Source organism: Pseudonaja textilis, chromosome 1 (genome assembly GCF_049901715.1).
Source record: "Pseudonaja textilis isolate UNSWEBS1 chromosome 1, rPseTex1.2, whole genome shotgun sequence".
Taxonomy (NCBI): domain Eukaryota; kingdom Metazoa; phylum Chordata; class Lepidosauria; order Squamata; family Elapidae; genus Pseudonaja; species Pseudonaja textilis.
The window spans coordinates 94,518,241-94,536,382 of NC_141990.1; positions in this window are offsets into that span (position 1 = coordinate 94,518,241).

Genomic DNA, 18,142 nt, shown 5'->3' on the forward strand with positions numbered 1-18,142 from the left:
CAACTTTTATGGTAAAGTCCTTGGCACCTGCTGAGAAAGAAATAGAAATCCAAAAGTGTTTGGCAGACAAAGAAACAGCATCCAGTATAACAATATGTCAAGTACCAAAAGTTAGGATATACAATATAGAGGGCAATCCATAAAAATCCTTTCCTATCTTAGAACCATTAAAAACTGAGATGAGTGGACAGCTGTGCCTTTATGCAACTCCACTTTTTGTTTCTGAAGTGGAAATCCTACCACACTGAACTATTACACAACTTTTAGAGAGCCCTTTTTGGGATATTATATCCAGTAGCTGTGCAGCTTCCTGTTATAACATCTGGGATAAATTCCTCTTTTTTTTCTTTCTAATGCAAACTAGGGGGAAACGATAACGTTTCTTGTCCAGGAAAGTATTTTAAGCATGCTGATGATATAAATATTTGCTAGTGATGAAACAGGCTGAGGTAATTTCCATGATTTAGGCAAATCTAAATCCACATTATTTTTCTTCTGCAATCAAAACATCCTGTTTATGTTGTGTTTCTTATTCATTGATTCCTTTAGCCCAAGAATATTATTATCTTCTTGACTTAAAGAGACACTGTGTCATTATCATATGGAGTGAGATAGTTATCCTACTAAGCACATTCTGTTTTAGGAAGTGAAACAAATCGTTGGTTTTGTGGCTATTTTTACAATTTTTTACAATTTTGTGGCTATTTTAGACACAATTTACTATTTTTCAGAGTAGATCTATGGAGGAAGCTTAACCCTCTAGATCAAGGCTGTCAAACTCCTGCCCCAAGGGCCAGATGTGTCATACACTGGCTAGGGCCACGCCTGGTTTAGCAAAGGGGAAAAACGTCCTGATATGTCATGTGACTCTGCCATGACAATGTCAGATTGACACCCCTGCTCTAGATAATCTTCTATGGTCAGAGAATGCCAAGGATGTGAAGGAAGAATTGAAAATAGAGCTGGAAGCTTCCTTTCAGCTTTCTTTGCTTCTCGTGGAATAAACATGCAAGTTAAATAGAACCCAACTTGGTTCCCTCCAGATATGCTGAAAATTCCTAGAATTTCTGGTCAGCATATAAGGACATCTGGAGGGATCAAATTGGGGAAGACTACACTTGGATTTTAACCTTCTTTTTCCAGTGTATGTTAACATCTGTTCAAGGGAAACAATAAACTATACCTTCTGTTAAATATTTGCTACTTAGTTACACAGTCTTAGATGACTCTAAGGGGTCATAATTAAGATTACCACTTAAATATATTTAAGACATGGTTAATACATGTTGACTTGCAACATATCATTTATCTTCTTTGCTGCAAAGTACTCTGCTCTGAACATAATTTGCGCTTAAAATTTTCAATAGTATGTAGTAGTACCAGGAAAAAGAATATAAATGCTTCAGACAATTTCTTAAAGTCCAGCATATAAGTGAGGATATGCCAATTCACTTTGCCAGTCATTGTAGATTGGTTAGTGCAGCTGATAAAACTTTTTATCTCTTCTGAAAGTTTGGGGTCAGGGTTAAGATTAGGGCTGGCAAAGTTTGATAGCAAATGTGTCAGAGTATATGAAGAACATTTGCTTCTGAATCACGTTCAGTTGCAATGACTAACTAATGCTCTATGGAATAAAGATCAATTGAAATGATATTTGGAATAAAAATGAGTCTTGCAGAAACATTTATTACAATAGAACCTTTGGAAAGATCAACCTTGGGGTGCTCTTTTGCTGATTCAGAGGATTGATAAGATTTAGACCTGTTATGCTGCCATTCTGTCTTTTCTCATATATATATATGAGAAAAAAAAAGAGCTGCAACCTCACATCCTCTGAAAAGCAAGAGCCAAAGACAGAGGCCTGATGATGATGAATGAGACTTCATCGAAACGTTGCCTAGATACTTTGAATCTTACGCGGAAAACCGAACAACCAAAGATCCACATACAAATACCCAGAACCTCAGAAAACAAATATATATATATATATATATATATATATATATATATATATATATATATATATATATATATATATATATATATATATATATATATTTGCAAAGCTTTTGCAATGCTTTTAGTATCTGTGAATTGGACTTCCTTCTAAGAATGCTATCCCTGCATTTTGTTCTTGTTGTGTGAGAAACCTAGTAAAGAAGCTCTAACTTTCTTGCACATTGCATAGAGTTACATTTGATGAACTTTGGGATCCTTTCCAACACCACAATCTTTGATTTTGTGATTTGTTAGATTTCTCTTTTTCCTTATCAGACTATTCCCTCTGTCCTCTTTTTTCTTTTCTTTTCAGGAAAATCTTGAAGACTGGATTACTTCAGATGATATTCTTTTATGATTATATAAAAGGACCATATTTTCCCCTCTACTTTTTATTTATTTTGTTATCCTTTTTCATGCCAGTTTTTTTTTAAAAAAATCAGACCATGGATGCTTTAACTTATTTTATATTCTGTGCAAGGTATCATGTATCATTTGATTGCAATTAGATAGAGGATTTACAAATAATCAAACAAATCAGTAATGAGTGTTTTGTGGCTGGATTACCATCCCTAGTAGCCATGTTGTAAAAATGCCCATAATAATGCTTTCATTACCTCAAGCAGGCCCAGTAGCCCAAAGCTTGCCTTTCTAATACCACACTAGTTTATTATAGCAGAATTCAGAGTTACATTCACACGACAACTAATCTAGACTAAATTGGGCTTGGGCAAGTTGTAGGAAACCTATACATTTGTTCAGATCTAGCAGGTTAAATGATGACATTATGTTTTGTAACTAAATTGTAGAGTTAAGTGTGTTAGGTGAGCCCAGGTAGATTCTCTTTAGATTTAGGATTCCGAATCCTTTTGCTACAAATCCAAAAATTGTTGTTCATCTATTTGATCTTTTCCTCTTCTTTTCCTGGAATAATCTGGCTGATTTCACAATCAATGCTTCGTGATTAATGTACCCTTAATCTGACTGTACATGTTCATGAACTCCCTTTAAGCTTTACCAGATGTTGAACACATGAGGTTTTCTTTTTCCTCAATCTGAAATATATAACACTCTTGACCAGATTTGAAACTCTACAGAAATGCCCCTTTCCACGGACATGTCTTCTTGACGTTCAGGCAGTCACCAATGATCCAAATAAATCAAACCTCACTAACTTTCTTTTACAGTGAAAAGTTATAGGAGTCTCTCTCTTTCTCCCCCCCCTCTACTATTCCCACACATATTTCCTTATTAAAAACAGAGCTTTGCCTACCCTAGTTTTTCAATGACAAGAGCAGAGGAAGAAAGTACTAACACCAGGTAAAGTTGGCATCCCAATTTCTGAATGGAATTGAATTTACAAATCAATTGGTTTGGACAAAAGTTTTTTCTTCCATTGCAAAATTCTGAAGCTTATTTTTACCATAGCAAATCAGAGGGAAATGTAGAGATCTACATTTCCCTGGTAATTTTAGAAATTATGTTGAATACCTTTTGGCAGTCCATGTGGTTGATTCAGTGTCAGAGAAGATGAAGTCACAATTGTTTTTGGTTCAGTGTTTTGTGTAATTCGGCAACTACCTTGACTACATAGATTTCCTCATGAGGTTTTTTTTTTTCCCCCTAATAGGAGCCAGGAAAGTAGCAACTCATTTGTAATTTAGTTGCAAAACACTGGACATTCATAAGCACACTCAGTCTTTCTGTAGAATTTAATGGAAATTTCTTCTCTGGAAAAAAAAGGCGGGGGAGGAGGTTGAAATCCATTTAATATTTTAGCAAAGATTACCTATATAGCCCTGAGCTTGGATGATGAAGATAGAAGGATTTTAGAACGGAGCAGGAAAGAGAAAAAGAGAAGAGAAATCTGAAGCAGAGAGAAAGTTGGAGGCCCTTTCCTGTAGAAATGAGAGGAAAATATTGGTAGAAAGTGAGACAGAGGTAGAGATGGCCTGTTCTCTCATTCTTGTTTATGCAATGGCAGGCAGGTAAGCAATTCACAAGAGACAGCCTGTCAAGGCAGTTAGTTCTAATGTAAATTCCTGATGTCACACAAGAAATCAATAGAAAAAAAACCCACTTTCTCGTAAAGAAGCTACATTTATCTCTGCTTTGCTTTAGCAAAAGTAAGCTTCAATAAGTACTTCGATATAAATAAATTTATGTCCCTTCCCTCCCACAAAAAAAAAAAAAAAAAAAAATCAAAGGAATGAATGAAAATTGTGTGCCTGTTTTCCTGAAACAATGGAAGACATTCAGTAGCCTATTGAAAACAAAGAGATTCTTACTGTTTTGCCAATGGGAAGTTTGCCTGTATGACTGGCAATGTAGTACCAGTCACACAGAATATGTCTTGTAAATACTGAAAGGTCCCTGTTCAGCCCTCTCTATTAAATATGATTAAAGTGATGGAGAATGGTGGTTAACCTTTGTGTTTCATGTGGCTGAACAATTTATTCTTTGTTCTTGTCGGAGATCATGAGGTTTTGAAATTATCATATGTAAAGATGATGCCGTGCAACTTTCATTACATAAGAGCTGCCAAACACTTTGAAGATAAAAATACCTCAAATGCTTTGGTCAAGATGAGTTATTGCCATGGACATAGGTAGCAAGGCATTCTTTATGGGGCTGCTGCTTCTAAAGCCAATTGGGATGCCCACTGAATGGAAGACTTAGATGAATCAGTTCACCCATATTGCTTTTGTTAAAACCAACAAACTAGAAAATGCAGATAACTAGCACTGTAAGTGCCACTTTAATTATAAAGTGCGGCAGAAACTAAAAGCCCAGTCAAGTTTGTTCAGCTGTCAGGAGAGAGAGAAAGAGAGAGGGAGGGAGGGAGAGGGAGGGAGAGGGAGAGGGAGAGGGAGACAGAGAGAGAGCGCTCAGCTATTGGCCCCAAAACAATATAATCACATTGGGCAACACCTGCAGGCTTCATCAAAACCTATGCATTTGGAGACAGACTTAAGTATTTGCAATTGCAAAAGAAGAAAAAAGGTTATATTTCACAAATGCACTGTTCTAAAAATACCTTTGCATGCCCATGGAATATTTTCATGAAGATTGAGAATAGATTTTGACCCAGGAAAGAGTCAAAATACTGTTGCCTCTCCCTCTGTGTCTCTGTCTTTCTTTCATTATCCTTTCTGTTTCCATAATTCAGAAATGGTAACAACCAAGTACAACAGGTTACAACAGCCTTAGGAAAACCTCATGATTTCCAGAAGAAGAAGAAAAAACCAGCCATTAATGGGAGAGGCACTCTAAAAATAATCCAATGAAAATTATGAACCCCCACTGGGAATAAATTATAGTCATTACTTGAGAGGAAATAGGTATTTACTTTAGAGGAATAGAAAGAATTATTCTCATCATTTCACGAATTCTATGCTGACTCTACTTGTTGGAAGGTTCCATAATCTAATTCAATTTGATCTAAGCTATGGCTGTTCTTGACTTACATCACAGGTCTTGTGGCAATTAAAATGCCTTCTCTCTCTTAGTATTTCTGTGTTGTTAGGTTCTGCTAGCTTTTTTCTATTCCTGGAATACAATTCACAGCCTCTCATCTTTTTTATGTGTTACTGGAAGATTTTTCCCTTACAGATATTTTTTTTCTTGAACATTAATATTTTTGAAATACCTACTTTATACTTTCAGGCATCTATGGTTCTGGGAGTTCTAAAGTTTTATTCTCTATGTCAGCATGGAATAGGACCCTGGTAAATTTCAGGATCCTCTAATCTTTTACTATCATAGGACTTTCATTCCCAGACAAAAATAGATCAGCATTATTTTCCCTATTGTTTTAATTTCCAAAAGAGTTTGTGGCACTGTACTACAAATCTGCAGGTTCCTCCAGCACCCAAATTTCTCAGGAAGACTTTTAGAGGAGTGAAGAGACTAACCTCACAATCGATACAAAAGCTACAAGTGGTGCAAAGAGCCATGGAACGATATGTGCTCGGCATTAAAATACAAGATTGAAAGCCCTGCACTTAGATTAGAGAACAAACAAAGTATACAATATTATCAAGAGAGTAAAATAATTGAAATGGAAATGGGCTGGTCAAACAGCAAGAAGAACTCATGGCAGGTGGACCAAGGCAATCATACATAGAATGGATCCCACTTGATAAAAAGCATCCATGAATGAGACCTAAAACAAGTTGGATCAATGTCATCAGCAAATAGTGGGTCTAATTGGAAAAAGAAAGCTCAGGACCTGCATGAAAACAGAGGCTTTCATCCTCCAGTAGACAGACAATAGTTAAAATGATGATGATGATATGTACTGAAAAAATTGCCACTTGAATACCCATATGTCATGAATTATTTCCAAGCTTATATATCTGTATATGAATGAAAGAGTTAGGTGGACAAGAATGCTTGAGTTTAGGTTGAAAAACTAAAACCAGGGAATTGTGGGTCAACATCTGGCACAGTAGTGTATTTTTGAAAAAATATTTACCATAGTAAAAAGTATTATTCAAAAAACTAGATTGGAAGAATTTAATGAGCAGCTTAATGCTCTATTTGACTAAAATCTTTTACATATTTTATGATTTAGGATGAAGTAGAAGCCAGCTTTGAACGTGTGTGCATGCTGATTATGTATTAATCATTAGACTGGCTTGTTTCTTTTGCTGTATGATGGAAAGAAAGAAGAGCGTAGAGATAGGTATAATATAAATTACATAATCTGAAGTAGGACAGAACAAAATGAAAGAACATTAATCATGTTAAGTTCATAAGAGCATAAATTCTCTTGCTGAAGGGGAGAGAGTATGTGTTTCATGTTGTCTATTAGTTCTGCTTGCAACAATGGATTTGTAATGTTCCAGATTAGAAACTGGAACACTAGAAACCTGGATAATGGGCAAGACAGAAAATCAGTCTGAAAGTGTAAGTTGTTTTTATTCAAGACAACCTTTAAAACATAGATACATTTATGCTCATGTTTAGTTTGTACCTATCCAAAGGTTAGTTAAGGTTGCTGACTTTAAAAAAAATATTATACACTTCGATTGCATGAGACAGACAGGTAAGGACATCCTGCATTTGATGTCACTAAGCAAGTCAAGGAGAACTTAATGCCAAACAAATCTTCAAAAGTACAGGTTCTTCCATATAATCATGATGGGTAATAATTTCTGACCTTTTATTTAATGGTGGAAAAATGCTGTTACTAAGGAGCTCAGGGTGATCATGACATGAAAAATGAAATAAGGATGGCATTTGAAGGGAGTGGGTTATACTAATAAGGAAAAAAATTCAAGGGAGAGTAGAAGTAGATAAGTGACCTAGGATCTAGAATGAATTGTGTTGTTGAATCAAATGGGGAAAAAATGCTGCTATCACATTTAGTTCTTTTTAAATTAAATGAACCTTTACAAAGAGAACAGAGATAAATGGACAGTGCTTAACTTGGAGGGATATAAACTGTTGAGCTTATGCTATCTTTTAGCCATAAATTATCTTGACTTAGGGCTAGTTGCTGGTCAAATTTACTTTTGATACCAACCTTTTTTTTAAAATGGCACAGTTCCAAAATTCCAATCTCCAGATTGTAGGAAGGGCTTTAAAATGACAAATTCAGTTCAAAATGACAAATGCAACTCAGTGGTTTGAACTGGTGGTGACTGTCCAAGAAGAGTGTTTATTTATTTTTATTTGATTTGATTTGTCAATCACTTACAAAATAATAGGTATAAATATAAACATGAGTAAGAATACAAAAAACAGGTACAATTAAATAGGGACAATAGGACAGGGATGGGAGGCATGATGACTTATGCACGCCCCTTACAGACTTCTTAGGAATGGGGTGAGGTCAATAGTGGATAGTTTGAGGTTAAAGAAGTGGGGGTTAGAGGATGTAACTACAGAGTCAGGTAGTGCATTCCAGGCCTTGACCACTCTGTTGCTGGAGTCGTACTTTCTGCAATCAAGTTTGGAGCAATGAACATTGAGTTTGTATCTGTTGTGTGCTCTTGTATTCTTGTGGTTGAAGCTGAAGTAGTCACTGACTGGTAGGACATTGTAGCAGATAATTTTGTGTACTACGCTTAAGTCCAACTGTAGGCAGTGTAGTTTAAGATTGTCCAAGCCCAAAATTTCAAGTCTGTTGATATAGGGTATTCTGTTACCAGCAGAGGAGTGTAGTGCTCTTCTCGTGAAATGCTTCTGGACTCGCTCAATTGTATTAATGTCTGATATACAGTGCAGATTCCAGACCGATGAGCTGTACTTGAGTATTGGTCTAGCAAAGGTTTTGTATGCCCTAGTTAACAATTCAATATTTCAAGAGGAGACAGTATACAGCTATTATTGCAAAAATTATTCAATAAACTCCATGTTAAGGATTATTAAGGAAGAAGGCAAGAGTAGAGATTTAAATATAATCACATATTTGTAGAAACCTATGGAGTATTATGGAGTATATTTCTGGAAGCTGAAGATTTAGCTGTACAAAGCAGCAACTGGAATGATAAAAAGTGGCAGAGCAATTCCTTTGTGAGAAACGTTACATTGGCTGAGCTTTCTAATCTATACTAAAAAAGCAAAGGAAGATTGACATGATAGGGTTATAACATTTGAAAGTATGCAGGAAGTAAGAGGAAGTAGAAGCTGAGGTCAGCGGTAGAAGATTCAGAATGGCTGAACAGAGCTGATCCCCCGCAAAAGATATACATAATAGACAGAGTTCATCTCACAAAATGAAATAAGGAACACAAAACTGGATTGGCTTTAAAAGGTAAGTGGACAGTTTCACAGAAGATAAAGCTATTAATGGCTAGTAGCCATGAGGGTAAATATTTTCAGGGTCAGTGGCAGAATGTCTCTGAAAACCATTTGGTGAGGGAACATAAACCAGAGAGTGTTACTGATTGTTGATATCTCTTAGATATATAATTATGGCCTGTGGTAGGAAAAGGCAGGACAGTATAGGCCTTTGGTCTGATCCAGCTGGAACCACCAGATCCTTTTCTTCTCTTAGTTTTTTTCTGCATTAACCAAGTGCCTCATTTAAATATTCTCCACCCACACAAACTTTTGTCTTTTCTTCAACAACAGCTTCTAATCCACTATACATTACAGAAGCTGTTAATGCCTCTGTGGCCTTGAATGGCTAAAAAAAAAGAGTATGCAATCTCTTCCATATGAAAACAATGTATTCATTACAATTAACTGGAGAAGTTCATTTATCCAAAACTTCTAAATCTTGCTCAGTAGTGGTACTCAATTTTTTTACTATTGGTTCTGTAGGCATCGTGTGGCTTGGTGGGCATAGCAGGGGAAGGATACTGTAAAATCCCCATTCCCTCCCCACCCTACTTGCTTTCCAGCTCCGTTCTCCTGTGCAGGGTAACAAAAGAATACCCAGCTGATCAGCTGGGACTCCGATCAGTTGGGACTTGGGAGGTAGTGAATAGATGGGGGCAGGGCCAACCAGAGGTGATATTTACCAGTTCTCCGAATTACTTAAAATTTCCGCTACCAGTTCTCCAGAACCTGTCAGAACTGGCTGAATACCACCTCTGATCTTGCTGATAGCCAGGCTTAGACCAAAAAACATTTTTCTTTGGTAGTCTTACTTGACTGGCTAATTCATTTATCTGTCTGGCCAAATTTTCCTTCACAGCCCATTAGTTATTGTGAATTTTTTTTAATTATTTATATAAAATTAATGTAACTTCTCTCATTTTATTTTTCACATGTTTATTCTGTGTATTATTTCAACATTGTAATGAAACATTAAGGAAATTATAATCAGAAAAGCAATGATGATCCTTATTGTTGGTATAGTTAATCCACCTTTTTAATATATATAAGTCACCCAGTTGGCTTTCGTGATTAAGGCAGGCATAACTCACAATCTCCTGGTTTCTATCACAGCACCATACACATTGTACCAAGAATACAATTGCTAGCACATTTATTCAGGTGTAATTCTTCTCTAAGTTAAGTAGGGTTTACTTTTTTATATAGATGTACCATTTAAACACATGTGTAAGCCCACCAGCTGATAAGTAGGTTTAGGATATATAGGTACTTTTAAAAGGTATTACTGTATGGACTTACAGCTAAGTCCATTCATGAATAAGCTAACTCTCAAATTCTTATACTCAAGTATAGATGAGATATATGGGTATTTTTTATAAAAAGGTATTATCATATATAGTCACAGATAAGTCCATCCATAGATAAGTGAACCAGGTTTTGGGGCATATTTTGGCACATAAAATTCTTCTCTTATCTGTGAATACAACATCAAGGTGATTTTTTTAATGTGAGATTGTGGTAAGTACATGTGAAGCAGGAAAATGCATTGCCTGCTTTACAATGCATTAGGGTACAATGCACTGACAATGGCTATCACCACTCCTGTGATTTATGTATTGATATTCTGCTTTATGGCAAGGTACAGTGGATTTGAGCCTTGAGCACAGTGACTTACCTCCTGATATTGCAGTCACTTCTATCAGTACAGAACACAAGCATTTCATGAGGAATAAAGCACACTGGTTGATTCCTCAGGCAAAGAAAGGCAGAATCTGCTCAACAGTCAAGAGAGGCAGAATCTAGGTATGAAATATAACATGGTCAGGCATGTTTTGACTACTTAGCAGGAAAAATAAAGTCATAATAGCACCTGAGCACTTGATGAAAATGTAATCTTACAAGTCTTCCAATCTAGAAATCACAGTGTGGAAGGCTAATCTTCAGGCAAGTTAGAACAGCTTAAGCAGACAAGGCAGCACTCCAAAATTACAGATTTTCCACACAGGGACTCCTTTCTTCTTTTCCTGTCAGCCCAAGGGAGTAATAATACAGGTGTTTTTCTGTATTGGGGCCAAAAAGGAGTTTCTTTTTCCCAGCAACCAAATGGGGCTGATCTACTTTTGCATTCATAAATATGGGCTCTTTAAAAATGCCACATGGCATATTGCAAAGATTTATGATTGGCATAAGGTTGCTATTTTTATTATTATGGTTGGTCACACAGTCAATCAAATGTTTAGACTGGATTTTGCATTTTTATCCACCTACTTACTCCTTCCCAAGCGCCTGGGATAGGATGTTGTTTGACAGTGTTAAATGTATCATTGTGGGATGCAAGCAGCAAAATAAAGCTGACTTTTGCAATTGACTGACAATGCATTTGTTAATGGTGAAGGTGTTCGAGTGGTGCTCCATATGTTTTGGGATTGTACCCAATATGCTTATTACTATTAGTACTGCCTTTGCTTTCTTTTGCCAAGTTCTATTTTCAGGTCTTTATATATATATATATATGGATCTTTGGTTATTTGGGGTTTCTCCCGAGTAAGATTGGAAGTATCTAGGCAACGTTTCGATGAAGTCTCATTCATCATCTTCAGGCTTGTGTCTTCGGCTCTGTGCTTCTCAGAGTGAATGAGAAGCATAGAGCTGAAGACACGGTACAGGTATGTAGGTCTAGGTGTGTTTGGGTCTTTTCCCGTGTAAGATTAAGAGTATCTTGGCAACGTTTCAGCGAGGTCCCACTCACCAGGCTGGTGCTTTCGGCTTCGTGCCAGTGCAAGCAGTGTGTGATCGGAGCTGTCATCTCTCTATAAATACTGGTGGTGGGGGCTGGTGTGCTGGGCTGGTTGGCTGCGCTGCTGCCTCTTGATTGGTTGATGGAGTTGATGTTGGTTTAATGGGCTGTGTGATGGCAACAAATGAGTCCCAGTCACGAAAACCAACACCAGACCCAAAACAACACGGGACACCACTGCCAATCCCCCTCATCAGACCCAGGCCCAAGCCCATCCTATGAACAAAGGACAACTACCAACCAGAAAACAGACCACGGCTGCTTCGCCAGCTGTCACACACCCCCGACCCCAAAACCAAACAATCTGACACATGCCAAGAACACAGACCCAGACCCCAAACTCGAAGCCAGACTAAAACCCAGAATGCTACATCACAGCCACCTGCTCAGGATATCACATCAGAAAACCCAGGAAATTACACTACAAGAACTCAAGAAGTTGCAACACAGCAATTGACCCAGGATATCATAGCACAAGACCAAAAATACCACAGCAATAAGTCTCACAAGGTCATCACATAACCCCTTACCCAAGCCATTACTACACAGGAGGCTAATGGAAAAGAGATCAAAACACAAACGACCCAGGAGATTACAATGCAGGATCCAGGATACCACAACAAAAGAACTCGCAAGCCCATCACACAACCCATTACCCAAGCCGTTAAAACACAAGAGGCTAATGGAAAAAAGATCACTACAAAACAAATGACCCAGGAGATTACAGCATCAGATCCAGGATATCTCCACAACAAAACTCACAAGGCCATCACACAGCCCATTATACCAACATCAACTCCATCAACCAATCAAGAGGCAGCAGTGCAGCCAACCAGCCCAGCACACCAGCCCCCACCACCAGTATTTATAGAGAAACGGCAGCTCCGATCATACACTAATTGCACTGGCACGAAGCCGAAAGCACCAGCCTGAGGATGGCGAGTGGGACCTCACCGAAATGTTGCCAAGATACTCTTAATCTTACACGGGAAAAGACCTGAACACACTATATTTGGCTCTGTGTGTGTGTGTATGATTGTGGGTTTGTTTGTTTTTTTGCAATTCTCTCTCTTCTGCTGTCTCCCTGCAGCAAGGTCCACTATCCAGAACTTTCTGTCTTACTTATGAACAATTATTAAGTCTGAAGTGGCTAGAAAATTCTGGGAGTCAAAGTCCAAACATTTCCAGGCCTCCAAGTTTGAGTTCACTGATTTAGAAGATTCTAATTTTTTGAAACCTAGTTTCTTGGTAATGGAGAAACAAGTATTCTGAGACCCTTGCCTATTTTGTTTCTAAGGCAGAACACATATGTTTCTGAAGGCAGGAGACCAGTGGTGGGGTTCAATTTTTTTTACTACTGGTTCTGTGGGTGTGACTTGGTGGGGATGGCAGGGGAAGGATGCTGTAAAATCTCCATTCCCACCCCACTCCTGAGGAAAGGTTACTGCAAAATACTCATTCCCTTCCCACCCCACTAACCTGCTTGCCAGCTCTGTTCTCCTGTGCAGGGCAACCAAAGAAGACCCAGCCAATCAGCTGGGACCCACAAGGCAGAGAATAGATGTGGGTGGGCCCAGTCAGAGGTGGTATTTGCCGGTTCTCTGAACTACTCAAAATTTCCGCTATCAGTTCTCCAGAATTGGTCAGAACCTGCTGAATACCACCTCTGCAGGAGACTTTAGCTATGTTCATTTATAAAATAGAAACATGCATCTTGTGAATAACAAGAAGAAAACCCCAGTTTGGGTGTTAGTTAGTTGAATCTCTGGTAATATCACATTACTAACTAGAGTATACAAACCATTTGCTAGACTTATACTTGAAGAACCCACATCATGTATCTGATATTAACACAGTTGAGAAAGTCCAGAAATATTTCACAAGAAGAGTTTTCCGCTCCCCTACCAATTGCAGAATACCTTATGCCACCAGACTTGAAACTCTAGACCTAGAAAACCTAGAACTATGCCGCCTTTGGTCCAATCTAAATACAGTATATAAAACCATACAGTTGTAATGTCCAACTGTAAATGAATACTCCAGCTTCAACTATAACAATACAAGAGCACACAATAGATACAAACTCAAGGAAAGCCACACCAAATTTGATTGCAAGAAATTCGACTTCAGCAACAGAGTGGTCAATGTTTGGAATACTCTACCTGACTCTGTGGTTTCTTCCCCAAACCCCAAAAACTTTAACCTTAGACTGTCTACTATTGACCTCACCCCTTTCCTAAGAGGTCTGTAGGGGGCGTGCATAAGCACATCAATCGTGCCCACTGTCCCTGTCCTATTGTTTCTTTTTATTTTTCTTATACCTATCCATCTCATGTATTCATAGCTATGTTTATAGTTATACCTGTTATCTTGTGACTGACAAATCAATCAATCAAATAAATAAATAAATAAATAAATAAATAAATAAATCCCACCTTCCACTGCCCAGAAGCATACCATAGTGTGTAAAACAATTCCAGCTGGTATGTTGCTAATTACCTGTGGTCACTTTCATCTGGCCTTCGTTCAGGAAGAAAAAATATATATCAGAGATAGAAAATATGATTGTATGGTGTGCTCTTAATTGTGACCTCCTTAGTATGTTTCAGTCAAGGTTCATAAACACTAAATGATTTTGTAGCTTAGGAAATAAATGGAGGAAAGGGTTTGTCTGTTTTAAAGATATTTTTATTGCAATAGTAATATAAAAGAAAAACAACAACTCCTAAGTATACGTAAAAAACATTATGAGAAAACTTTCTAGTAACATGTTTTCCTCTTATATTTGTTTCTTACTACAACCTAGATATTTATTCTATATGCTAAACATTGAAGATTATATTACTAGTATCTTTTCAAATCTGTTCATTTATATTTTATTGTCTCATAATTTTCTTTCTTTATACTATATTCCAAAGACATAAATTTGCTTTGCTATGTTATCTGTAGTATATCAGACAGCATTGCTGCTTAAATTTGGTTAGAGTTGTATTTTGTGAATTGACTTGTCTACTGTTAATTTTGCCATTTGTATGTATTCTCCAATTTTTATCTCCCAGACCAATATTGTCAACAAGTTCCTCTTTTTCGATATACCAAATATATGCTTTCAGCTATCAGCCTATAGCTTAGTATTTTTCATTAATGTTCTCTGGACTTATACTTAATAAAAATATTTGCGGCTTAAGTTCAGATTTTATTTTTGCAATTTTCTGAATATTTTGATGTATTTCTTTCCAGTACTTTTGAGCTTTTTTTACACAACATATATGATAAAATGTCCCTTTTGATATGGCATTTCCACCATTTATTGTTATATGATCTGTCTGGGTATTCTTTGATAGTGTTATATATCATATGTGAAAACATTTTATACCAATTTTATCTTAAATTATACTTTGGAGTATTTCTTGACTTTTCCTAGTGTTGTGATTATTTGAAGTTTTGCATCTACTTCATCATATAATTTTTGTCTTGTTCTATAACAATACAGAAATATATATACTCACACTAATCCTCCTCTTTTCTTGAGATCCAGCAGGTTCTGACCAGTTCTGGAGAACCAGTAGCAGAAATTTTGAGTAGTTTGGATAACCGACAAATACCACCTCTGACTGGCCCCGTCCCATCTATTCTCTGCCTCCCAAGTCCCAGCTGATTGGCTGGGTCTTCTTTTGTTGCCCTGCACTGGAGAACGGAGCTGGAAAGCAGGTTAGTGAGGTAGGGAGGGAATGGGATTTTGCAGTAACCTTTCCCCTGGAGTGGGAATGGAGATTTTACAATATCCTTCCCCTGCCACACCTACCAAGCCACACCCATAGAACTGGTAGTAAGTTTTTTTTGTATCCCACCACTGTTGAGATTACTTTTTTATTTATCCAGCAATCTCTGCTCAATTACTATCTTAATTGAGCAGGAACTGCTGTATCTTTAACCTGTTTCCTGAGTCTGGATGCACTATATTATCATATGTAATTAAATCTTTCTTACTATAGTTGATCCTGAATAAAAGCCATTTGATAGTGAAGTAAATGGTGCTTTCCATTAGCCTGTAGGTCCTAGATGAATTCTATGATGACATCAAGACTTAATACATCTTAGGAATCAGATTCAGAAATATTCTCAAGGATTCCAGCAATTCATACCTTTCATATAAAATGGTTGGCAAGCAAGAACCAGTAGGTTTAATGGTTAAGAGACAGGATTGTCCCACTCAGCAATATAACTCACTGAAACTGGAACTAACTCATGTTGTGAGAATAACATTTGTATATTTCATATATATGTGTTAAAAGATGGGGAACTATGGCCCCTTTAATGACCTGTGGACTTCAACTCCCAGAATTCCTGAGCTAGCCATGCAGGCTTAGGAACTTTGGGAGTTGAAATTTACAGATTGTAAAACCGCTGCTATATATAATAGTGAGCTCTTGAAGGGCAGCAGGGTATCAGTCAAAGACATAAAGTAATTAAATAAGAGGTTCAGGAACTTACTTTGGCAGATACTCAAGGTTCCCTTTTATTTTTCTGCTTTTTTTCCTTTTTAATATGCTATGCCTTTATCTCTGTATTGAAAGTCTAGTCATCAGAGTCTATAACAGTCAGACTTAGTTCTCTTCCATTTCCTCCTTTTGACTTAAGGCTGGAAATATTGTAGCATCCATCTTAAAAATGGATTATATATTTTAAAATGTGACCAAAATGATTTGGTGATTTTTCCCCTCCTCATAAGGATTTGGGAATCCTTTGGAATAACTGGATTTCATTTCTGACCTTGATAAGATCGAATGGGCCATGTCTTTAGACACTTCAAGATGGTAATCTGCACTGAGATTGTAACCTAGTCCTGAGAAATTTCATATATCAGCATTTTTCCTAATAGTTTTCTGATTATTTTTAAATATTATCTTGCCAAATTAAGAAAGAGGAAAACCGAAACCTTAAAAGGTTGCAAAATATTCTGTAATATTTATGCTAGTTTGTGGGTTATCCTTTGTCAGTAATAGGATCCTTTCCCTATTGTGGTTTGCATGTATCTGCAATCAGGTAATGGATAGAAGCTGAACCTGCTGGCCTTTATGCATTAGAACATATTGTGCTCATTTATGTTTAAATCTAGAATGGACTTGTTAAAGACCTTCCCTGTTTTAAACAGTAATCTACCCTTTGGGGAAAAATTATAGAGTTCATGTAAGAAACTGGATAAAATTAAAAGCTGTAAAAATGTACCATAGTATTGCAAAACCATTTCAACAAAATGTTCTGCAAAGCCAAAAATCAGTGCCTCTGTATTCCTCTGAAATGTTTTGCAATTCTCAAGAGAAATCTCGGCATGGTCTGTTGTTCTGTAAGCAGGAGTGGCAGAAGGAACAATGAGGACACAATGACAGAAATGTCTATTTTTGAATGACCAGAATTCTGAGTTTCAAAACAAATGTCTTGCCAGAAACTTTTTTTCAGGATAGAGAAGCCATGGCCCTTCAAGATGTTCAGAAGCTATAATTCAGCAATATCTGGAAAGCCATTGGTTCCTTACCTGTGGTTAGTTTTGTAGTTTCATGTTGTGCCAAGTCATGATAAAAGAGTTTACAAACTAGCATGAATGGAATAATAAGTATAATAAAACAAGAGTTTACAAACTCACTAGCATGAGTGGAAACTTATCAGAGGGAGATCCAATCTGGAAATGAATGGAATCTCCTGACACTGAAAACTGTTAAGCAGTTGAACAGCTTGCCTGCCTGAGTTGTGGGTCCTTCATCACAGATGGTTTTCAAGAAAAGATTGGACAACTATTTCTCAGAAGTGGTATGAGGGGTGCACTATTGGAGGGTGCACTATAGAAGACCTCCACGGGTCCTTCCAATTTTATGGTTTTAATGGATTGTTTTTGCATTCCCAAAGCTAATTGATTTTCATTTTTTTCCAGGATTGTGCCACTTCACTTATAGATATCTGTGACAACTACTTTGTAAACTGGAATGATATTTATTTCTCCTCCAAACCCGAGAAAGTGTTGTATCACAGCCAACTGTGTTGCTGTAGCGTGAAGATGTGATCACACCACAGCTGAGACTTCCATGGAATTTCTGTAATCACAAAGACAGAAAACAGAAGCTCCTATCCATTACTAACATTGTAACTTGTGCATTTAGAGATGTTTTTATTGTCATGATTCCCACACAGATACCAAGAATGTGAAATGAAAATAACTTAAGTATTCAAGGGAGATTTAGTTATCTACTATAAATTCCCAGTATAAAGGAAAATTCCCAGGATAAAGGCAAGCAGTCCTCTAAGGTTATGATAAGGTTTACGTGCAAGGAAAATCCATTTCCGATTCTTAGTGTTCAGAGAGGAGTGCTTTGAAAAACAGGTTGATCTCCTCCTCCCTATGACAGCCCCTCAAATAATGGAATACTGTTATGTCTCCCCTGGTCCTTCTCTTCACTAGACTAGCCATGCCCAGTTCCTGCAACCATTCCTCATATGTTCTAGTCTTCAGTCTCCCAATCATCTTTGTTGCTCTTCTTTGCACTCTAGTTTCTAGAGTCT